The sequence below is a fragment of the Macaca mulatta genome, chromosome 3, assembly GCF_049350105.2.
Source record: "Macaca mulatta isolate MMU2019108-1 chromosome 3, T2T-MMU8v2.0, whole genome shotgun sequence".
Lineage (NCBI taxonomy): Eukaryota > Metazoa > Chordata > Mammalia > Primates > Cercopithecidae > Macaca > Macaca mulatta.
Window position 1 is genome coordinate 44,951,636 of NC_133408.1, and position 10,315 is coordinate 44,961,950.

Below are 10,315 nucleotides of genomic sequence, written 5' to 3' on the forward strand. Positions count from 1 at the left end.
AATAAATCAATAGGCCGGGCGCGGTGGCTCAAGCCTGTAATCCCAGCACTTTGGGAGGCCGAGGCGGGTGGATCACAAGGTCAGGAGATCGAGACCATCCTGGCTAACACGGTGAAACACCGTCTCTACTAAAAATACAAAAAACTAGCCGGGCGAGGTGGCGGGCGCCTGTAGTCTCAGCTACTCAGGAGCCTGAGGCAGGAGAATGGCGTAAACCCAGGAGGCAGAGCTTGCAGTGAGCCGAGATCGCGCCACTGCACTCCAGCCTGGGGGACAGAGCGAGACTCCGTCTCAAAAAAAAAAAATCAATCAATCAATCAATTAATAAAAATTGAGACGCAGTCTCCTCATGTTGTCCTGGCTGGTCTTGAACTCCTGGATTCAAGCCATTCTCCGCCTTTGCCTCCTGAAGTGCTGAGATTACAAGTGTGAGCCACCACACCCAGCCTAAAAATAGATTTAATATGTTTAGATGGATAAATACGTACCCATAAATATATATTTTCTGCATACATACACGTATATGTATATGTATTATATATTTACAAACACAAATATGTATACATACATATATATTTAATACGCACAAAGTCCCCTCAGAAAATACCTATTATTTGGAGTTTATATTTTTATTGTCTCACGGAATACATTATTTTATGTGTTGTTCCGCAACTTACATATACAGGTACACTGCATTTTATTTATATTTCTATATATGTTAGTGTTAATGAATATAAAAGTCAGGAAACTCAGCTGGTAAACTCTGAGGAGGGGAGAAAGACCGAGATCAAGTTTCATGGGTCCACACAGACTTTAGGTTTCCTCGTGGACAGCACGGGGAGCGGCCCGGAGCGAAGCCGCAGTCCAAGTGGGCGCAGTCAGCTTTGAGCCCAGCAATCAACCATCCTCTCACCCGCGCTCCGCAGGCCGCGGCCCCAAAACTAGCCCACCAGAGCTCATGCGTCATGGATGCTCCCGCCAGGGACCCGCCCCGCCTGCCCCGCCTGCCCCGCCTGCCCCGCCGGAAAGAAGGGGCGGGGTCTGCGGCAGGCTCCGCCCCCAAGCTGCGGCGTGCGCGTGGGGGGGGCGGGTCTTCCGTCTGGAGAAGGGCTACTTCCGGAGTGGACGGCAATGGCTGTGGGCAAGGAGCGAGGCGCGATTGGCTGTCCGGCGGATGAGTTCTGAGGTCCGCGAGTTCAAGGTGGCAGTCCCCGTGGCCGGGGCTGTGTCTGCGCCGCCTGCCATCGACCTCCCCACGGGGGACCAGGCCCCCAATGTGATGGTGGGGACCGGGGTGGGGATCTAGGTCGCGGGCCAGGAGGAGGGTGTTGGGGAACGTGTGTCCAGCTCACCTCCGTTAGCCGTTGAACGCCAGCACCGACAGAAGATTCTCTCACCTTAAAGCGGGGGTATAAGGGGTGTCGGGGGAAGACACTCCCACCAGACTCAGAGTTACTCTGATCTGAAAGATGACAGTCGCAGCACGTCAGCCAGAATCAAGTCTCCTAGGAGCCAAAACTAAAGGATCAGAGCAAATAATGGTATTAGGTACAGCACTCGCTGAGAGCTTGCCATCAGTCTGTCAGTTGATGTAAATCCTCACTACAGCCCTGTAAATTTGGTGGTAAAATATCATTTACAAATAAACTGAGACACAGGGTAATTTGTTTAAAATCAGCGAGTAGTGGCAGAATTCGCTGTAAACATTACATTGCGTACAGATGATACTTTTCGAGATGTTTGAAATGTTGGACACAATTCCCATTCCGCTGGGGGAAATAGCTGGATTTACCATTAGTGCAGAATCCAGTTATGGGCTAACATGCTATACTGACATAGGAAGTTCCCCCAAGACATATTTGGGAGTGGATTTTAAAAGTTACAGAAAAAGAGGTATTAGTAATTTTTTTTTTTTTTTTTTTTTTTTTGAGACAGTCTCACTCTCGCCCAGACTGGAGTGCAGTGGCGTGATCTCGGCTCTCTGCAACCTACACCTCCCGGGTTCAAGCGATTGTCCTGCCTCAGCCTCCCGGCAAATTTTTGTATTCTTAGTAGAGACGGGGTTTCACTGTATTGGCCAGGCTGGTCTCCAACTGCTGACCTCAAATGATCCACCCACCTCGGCCTCACTCCCAAAGTGCTGGGATTACAGGCGTGAGCCACCGCGCCCAGCCAGCAATTCTTTTTTTTTTTGAAGTAATTATTTTACACAAAAAACCCTTAAAACAATACTGTTTTATTGTGGTATATACTTATATAAATGAATAGAAAAAGATGTATACACATTACTATAAAAAGACCTGGAATATTAGTAACATATGCTAAACTGGTAAGTCAATAGTGGAGGGAAACTTTATCCTATTGATGAAGTTTTTCTTTAGGGGGGTTAAATGTCAGAAAAATGTATATATGCATACTGTATCTTCTCTGATAATAAAAATTATTTAAAAAACTTGAGTAAGAATGACAAGTTTCCCGAAGCATGGTGTCTCAAAAAAAAAAAATGTATAATTTTGTATAATTTGAGCACCTACTCGTATAAATGGCTTTTGAATAATTGCAGAAATAAAATCTACCATTGGGGGTGAGGATTTGAGGGTTATGAGAATATGAGCATAAAAATAAAGCATATTCAGGGAATTCCAAAAGAATTTTTACAGTACTTTAAAATAGCGCAGTATTTCACAATTTAGTCCAAGGGATCTTAAAAACAATGTTAGCTGAAACTGCTCTATGTCTATGTTACATAGCTCATATTTAATGGAGAATTAGAGGCACTAAATAATAGCACTTTTTATTTGTTTGTTTTTATTTTTATTTTATTTTATTTTTGAGACGGAGTCTCGCTCTGTCGCCCAGGCTGGAGTGCAGTGGCGCAATCTCGGCTCACTGCAAGCTCCGCCTCCTGGGTTCACACCATTCTCCTGCCTCAGCCTCCTGAGTAGCTGGGACTACAAGGCACCCGCTGCCAAGCCAGGCTAATTTGTTTGTATTTTTTTTTAGTAGAGACGGGGTTTCACGGCGTTAGCCAGGACGGTCACAATCTCCTGACCTCGTGATCCGCCCGCCTCAGCCTTCCAAAGTGCTGGGATTACAGGCGTGAGCCGCCGCGCCCGGCTTATTTATTTTTAGATGGAGTCTCGCTCTGTACCCCGGGCTGAAGTGCAGTGGTGCGATCTTGGCTCACTGCAATCTCCACCTCCCGGGTTCAAGCGATTCTCCTGCCTCAGCCTCCCGAATAGCTGGGATTACAGGCACATGCCACCAAACCTGGTTAATTTTTTGTATTTTTAGTAGAGACAGGGTTTCACCGTGTTAGCCAGGGTGGTCTTGATCTCCGGACCTCGTGATCCACCCGCCTCGGCCTCCCAAAGTACTGGGATTACAGATGTGAGCCCCCGCACTCGGCCAATACTAAGTACTTTTCAAAATATGGCTCCTGATATTTTCAGTTGAAATATTTTATACATGTATTAAATGTTGATTACTGTAAAGTGTTTCACTTTAATAAAATTCAAGATGTGCCTCAATCTCATACCTGACAATTTTGTGACCCTATATAAAAATTGTTACAAACAAAAAACCCTTAGCACCATCTATTTTGTACACTACACTGAGGTAGAGGCTTCAAAACCAAAAGGGATAAGTTCGGGGATTGAAACGGGGGCAATTTGCTCTTAATTGACAGTAACCATTAGAAACTCACATTTAAAATATGTTAGTTGACCTAAGGAATACCAAGAGCCAAATTTGGCTTGGGAATCTCTTAGTTATTCACCCTATTTGGAGAAGTAAAGAAGAAAGCAGAAGTAGTTGTGCTCACCTGACAAGTGCCTTCGTATCTGGGACTTACCATCAGACAGTTGGCAAGACCCTGTTAAGTGAGGGTTCTAATCCTGATGACATCACAACTGTTGCTTGGTAGCCAGCCAGATCAACAATTTTCACAAGGCCTTGGCTTAGGCTGTTTCTTACCACAATAAGATTCTTCAAATATAGTTTAACATGTATTAATTATTGCCATGTAACAAATTACCTACCCAGAAACATTTCTCCCACAGTTTCTGGGTCATGGATCAGAGCAGAGTGGCTTAATGGTTGTGGCTTTATTTTTATTTTTTATTTTTTTTGAGATCAGAGTTTTGCTTTTGTTGCCCAGGCTGGAGTGCAATGGCACAATCTTGGCTCACTGCAACCTCCGCTTCCCAGGTTCAAACGATTCTCCTACCTCAGCCTCCCAAGTAACCGGGATTACAGGCGTGTGCCACCATGCCTGGCTAATTTTTGTATTTTTAAGGGCCGGGCACGGTGGCTCATGCCTGTAATCCCAGCACGTTGGGAGGCTGAGGCGGGTGGATCATGAGGTCAGCAGTTCGAGACCAGCCTGACCAACATGGTAAAAGTCCGTCTCTACCAAAAATACAAAAAAATTAGCTGGGCATGGTGGCGGGCACCTGTAAGCCCAGCGACTTGGGAGGCTGAGGCAGGAGAATCGCTTGAAACCAGAAGGCGGAGGTTGCAGTGAGCTGATATTGCACTACTGCACTCTAGCCTGGGCAATAAGAGCAAAAAAAAAAAAAAAATTGTATTTTTAGTAGAGATGGAGTTTCAGCATGTTGGCCAGGCTGGTCTCAAACTCCTGACCTATAGTGATCTGCCGGCCTCAGCCTCCCAAAGTGCTGGGATTACAGGCGTGAGCCACTGCGCCCGGCCACTTCTGATTCTTGAGTTTACAAGATATTTCAGTGGCCTACTGGGGAATGAAGAATCTGCTCCAAACTCACTTTCTTCTTGGCAGGCTCACTTTCCCACTATGAGGGCTTGCTAGGGCTACTCACAGCATGGCTTCCTCGCCCCAGGGTGACAGATGAAAGAGGGAGACAGTAAGATGAAAGCCACAGTGTCTTTTGAACTTCTCCAAGAAGTTACATACCATCAATTCTCTGTACAGGAATCATCACACAGACCAACCTTAGTACAATGTAAGAGGGAACTTGACAAGGCTATCATTTCCCAAACTCTCCCTCTCATAGATAATTACTATATACAGGGTGCCTAAGAGCTGTGGTCAAAATGAAGGAATTAGAGACACTATACAAACAAGATTAGGCCCTGGTGGCCCGGCGCAGTGGCTCACGCCTGCAATCCCAGCACTTTGGGAGGCTGAGGCGGGCAGATCACAAGATCAGAAGTTCAAGACCAGCCTGACCAATATGGTGAAACTCTGTATCTACCAAAAATACAAAAATTAGCTGGGCGTAGTGGCATGCACCTGTAATCTCAGCTACTCAGGAGGCTGAGGCAGGAAAATTGCTTGAACCAGGGAGGCAGAGGTTGCAGTGAGCTGAGATCGCTCTACTGCACTCCAGCCTGGGCAACAGAGCGAGACTCTGTCTCAAAAAAAAAAAAAAGGCGCGGTTGCTTGCACCTATAATCCAGCACTTTGGGAAGCCGAGGCAGGCAGATCATGATGTCAGGAGTTCGAGACCAGCCTGACCAATACTGTGAAACCCCATCTCTACTAAAAATACAAAAAATTTGCTGGGCATGGTGGCAGGCACCTGTAATCCCAGCTACTTGGGAGGCTGAGGCAGGAGAATTGCTTGAACCTAGGAGGCGGAGGTTGCAGTAAGCTGAGATTGTGCCATGGCACTCCAGCCCAGACAACAGTGCAAGACTCCGTCTCAAAAAAAAAAAAAGAACATTAGGCCCTGGTGCTATACATGTATACATGTACAATTTCCTTAACATCAGACGAAGATGATAAAATATATACAACTACAATTATATCCAAACACGTTATTAGTTACCTTATATAATTTCTGTAGATATCTGTTTATTGATCCATCCAATTGAGGCAGTATCTTTTAACTCCCTGCTATATAGATAAGAAATGTCGGTCTTACGCGGTGGCTCACACCTGCAGTCCTGGCACTTTGGGAGGCCTAGAAGGGTGGATCATCTGAGGTCAGGAGTTCGAGACCAGCCTGGCCAAAATGGTGAAACCCCATCTCTACTAAAAATTTAAAATTAGCTGGGCGTGGTGGCACACGTCTGTAATCCCAGGTACTCGTGTGGCTGAGACAGGAGAACTGCTTGAACTGGGGAGGCAGAGGATGCAGTGAGCCGAGATCGCACCACTGCACTCCAGCCTGGACAAGACAGAGCAAGGCTATGTCTGAAAAAAAAGAGAAGAAAAAAAAGAAAAAGAAATGTTGGCCAGGAGCGGTGGCTCATGCCTGCAATCCCAGCAGCATTTTGGGAGGCCAAAGTGGGTGGATCACTTGAGATCAGGAGTTCGAGACCAGCCTGACCAACGTGGTGAAACCCCGTCTCTACTAAAAATACAAAAATCATCTGGGCATGGTGGCGCACATCTGTAATCCCAGCTACTTGGGAGGCTGAGGCAGGAGAATTGCACGAACCCAGGAGGCAGAGTTTGCAGCAGTGAGCCAAGATTGCTCCATTGCACTCCAGTATGGGTGACACAGCAAGACTCTGTCAAAAAAAAAAAAAAAAAAGAAAGAAAATAAATGTTTATTTCTTGTTATTACTTCCAAACGTGAATAGATAGACCATTAATTTTATACTATTATGGATTACAGCACTTATCTTCTATTGAGTAACCATAATTAAGAATTCTTGAAATCCTGATGAGTAAGAAAGGTAGCTAATGGGGGGTTTCCTTTGACGTTAGTGACCTCTCTCCTAATTGAGAGAACTGACTTGCAGGTCCGTGTGGATATTGAGGGGAAGGTCTCAAATTAGGGGGTTTGGTGATGAGGGTGGTAGGGAACAGAGTGGGCAAGCAATCTGTGCATAAACACACAGACACACACAGACATACACACAGGCAAGACACATATATAGACATAGATACACACACAGGTAAGATACATATATAGACATACATATACACACAGGAAAGATACATATATAGACATAGATATACACAGACACACACCTACACGCTTTAGAGAGTTTGTCTTTGCTTCACCTTGAGGGAAAAGCTACACGGTAAATGTTACATAGGTGAAGATGGGTAAGGGCCATCTATGCAGCCACACCAACAATGATTCAATCAGTCACTTAGATTTCTGTCCTTCTGGGTGATGGTGACTCTCTGTCCCTGCTCCAGAGGCTGTGACCTCAAGAACAAGCCCCCCTCCCTAACCCTCCGTCATGAATGCTTAAGTCATGAATCTTACTTTTCTGTCCATTCATCAGTGTGATCCCACAGACCACTGTGACGGCTCTTGAAAGCTGTCTCTTTACTTGTGAAAATTATAAAATTGGCCGGGCGCGGTGGCTCACGCCTGTAATCCCAGCACTTTGGGAGGCCGAGGAGGGTGGATCACGAGGTCAGGAGATCGAGACCATCCTGGCTAACACAGTGAAACCCCATCTGTACTAAAAATACAAAAAATTAGCCGGGTGTGGTGGCAGGCGCCTGTAGTCCTAGCTACTCGGGAGGCTGAGGCAGGAGAATGGTGTGAATTCAGGAGGCGAAGCTTGCAGTGAGCCAAGATTGTGCCACTGCACTCCAGCCTGGGCGACAGAGTGAGACTCTGTCTCAAAAAAAAAAAAAAGAAAATTATAAAATTAATGGCCTAGGCCGGGTGCGGTGGCTCAAGCCTGTAATCCCAGCACTTTGGGAGGCCGAGACGGGTGGATCACGAGGTCAGGAGATCGAGACCATCCTGGCTAACACGGTGAAACCCCGTCTCTACTAAAAAATACAAAAAACTAGCCGGGCGATGTGGCAGACGCCTGTAGTCCCAGCTACTCGGGAGGCTGAGGCAGGAGAATGGCGTGAACCCAGGAGGCGGAGCTTGCAGTGAGCTGAGATCCAGCCACTGCACGCCAGCCTGGGAGACAGAGCGAGACTCCGTATCAAAAAAAAAAAAAAAAAAAAAAAAATTAATGGCCTAAACATACCTGTTTGGAAGTAATGAGAATAGATAAACATTTCTTTCCTTCCTTCTTTCTTTCTTTTTTTCTTTTTTTCCTTTTTTTTTTGACGGAGTTTAGCTCTTGTTGCCCAGGCTGGAGGGCAATGGCATGATCTCGGCTCACGGAAACCTCCACCTCCCGGGTTCAAGCGATTCTCCTGCCTCAGCCTCCCTAGTAGCTGGGATTACAGGCATGTGCCACTACTCCTGGCTAACTTTGTATTTTTAGTAGACACGGGGTTTCTCCTCATTGGTCAGGCTGGTCTCGAACTTCTGACCTCAGGTGATCCACCCACCTCGGCCTCCCAAAGTGCTGGGATTACAGGCATGAGCCACTGCGCCCGGCCATAACAGTTCTTATCTATATAACAAGGAGTTAAAAGATACTATTTCAATTGGATGAATCAACAAACAAGTTTTTGTTTTGTTTTGTTTTGTTTTGAGATGGAGTTTTGCTCTTGTTGCCCAGGCTGGAGTGCAATGGCGCTATCTCAGCTCACTGCAACCTCCGCCTCCCAGTTTCAAGTGATTCTCCTGCCTCAGCCTCCTAAGTAGCTGGGATTACAGGCATGCACCACCACGCCCGGCTAATTTTTTGTATTTTTAGTAGAGAATGGGTTTCTCCATGTTGGTCAGCTGGTCTGGAACTGCTGACCTCAGGTGATCCGCCCGCCTCAGCCTCCCAAAGTGGTGGAATTACAGGCGTGAGCCACCGCACCCAGTCACAAACAGATATTTATGGAAATTATAGGCCATAGGGTAGGAGTCTGTACTTTGCTCCAAGTGCGTTGGAAAGATAGATTGACTCCCCGCAAGGCTGATCTTCCTGCTTCTACTCCTGCCTTCTTCATTTTTTTTTTTTTTTTTTTTTTTTTGAGATGAAGTCTTGCTCTATTTCCCAGGCTGGAGTGCAGTGGCGTGATCTTGGCTTACTGCAAGCTCCGCCTCCTGGGTTCATGCCATTCTCCTGCCTCGGCCTCCGGAATAGCAGGGACTACAGGCGCCCGCCACCATGCCCGGCTAATTTTTTGTACTTTTTTTTTTTTTTTTTTTTTTTTTGAGACTGAGTCTGGCTCTGTCGCCCAGGCTGGAGTGCAGTGGCCGGATCTCAGCTCACTGCAAGCTCCACCTCCCGGGTTTACGCCATTCTCCTGCCTCAGCCTCCCGAGTAGCTGGGACCACAGGCGCCCGCCACTTCGCCCGGCTAGTTTTTTTGTATTTTTTAGTAGAGACGGGGTTTCACTGTGTTAGCCAGGATGGTCTCGATCTCCTGACCTCGTGATCCGCCCGTCTCGGCCTCCCAAAGTGCTGGGATTACAGGCTTGAGCCACCGCGCCCGGCTGTACTTTTTTTTAGTAAAGATGGGGTTTCACTGTGTTAGCCAGGATGGTCTCGATCACCTGACCTGGTGATCTGCCCACCTCAGTCTCCCAAAGTGCTGGTATTATAGGTGTGAGCCACCACACCCAGCCTACTCCCGCCTTCTTTATTCACCCTTGTCCTCTTTCTTTGAAACACACTAAGCTCATTTCTACCCCAGGGCCCTTGCCCTTTCTTTCTGCATGGGTCCAGGAGTCAAGTGTTAGAAATGAGAATGGCACCACTTAGTATTACCCCTTGTGACTGACCCAGTAGCCAATTTTTTTTTTTTTTTGAGATGGAGTCTCACTCTGTTGCCCAGGCTGGAGTGTAGTGGCAAGGTCTCAGCTCACTACAACCTCCACCTCCCGGGTTCAAGCGATTCTCCTGCTTCAGCCTCCCTAGCAGCTGGGACTACAGGCGCGTGCCACCATGCCTGGCTAATTTTTGTATTTTTATTAGAGATGGGGTTTCACCGTGCTGGCCAGGCTGGTCTCAAACTCCTGACCTCAGGTAATCTGTCAGCTTTAGCCTCCCAAAGGTCTAGGGATTACAGGAGTGAACCACTGTACATGGCCCACTAGTTAAATCTTTCCTTCCTGTTCCCATAACCTAATGCTCTGTTAGCCTAGAGGTCTTAGTTCCAAAGAGAGCAATGCCTCCACCAGGAGACATGCTATGGTTTGACTATTTGTCCCCTCCAAAACACATGTTGAAATTTAATCCCCAATGTGGCAGTATTGAGACGTGAGACCTTTTTTTTTTTTTTTTTTTTGAGATGGAGTCTCGCTCTATTTCCCAGGCTGGAGTGCACTGGCCGGATCTCAGCTCACTGCAAGCTCCGCCTCCCGGGTTTACACCATTCTCCTGTCTCAGCCTCCCGAATAGCTGGGACTACAGGCGCCCGCCACCATGCCCGGCTAGTTTTTTGTATTTTTTTAGTAGAGACGGGGTTTCACCGTGTTAGCCAGGATGGTCTCAATCTCCTGACCTCGTGATCCTCC

General features: G+C 46.9%; 1 long non-coding RNA gene across 1 annotated transcript; it reads right to left on the reverse strand.

The window, feature by feature from the left end:
• Nucleotides 1–1,114: 1,114 nt before the first annotated feature.
• On the reverse strand, nucleotides 1,115–7,405 carry LOC144339703 (uncharacterized). Its single transcript, XR_013415021.1, has 4 exons — nucleotides 7,209–7,405; nucleotides 6,426–6,498; nucleotides 5,811–5,878; nucleotides 1,115–1,518 (listed from the first exon to the last, which is right to left on the reverse strand). It is a non-coding gene; the product is annotated as an uncharacterized LOC144339703 (long non-coding RNA).
• Between the last annotated feature and the right edge of the window lie 2,910 nt (nucleotides 7,406–10,315).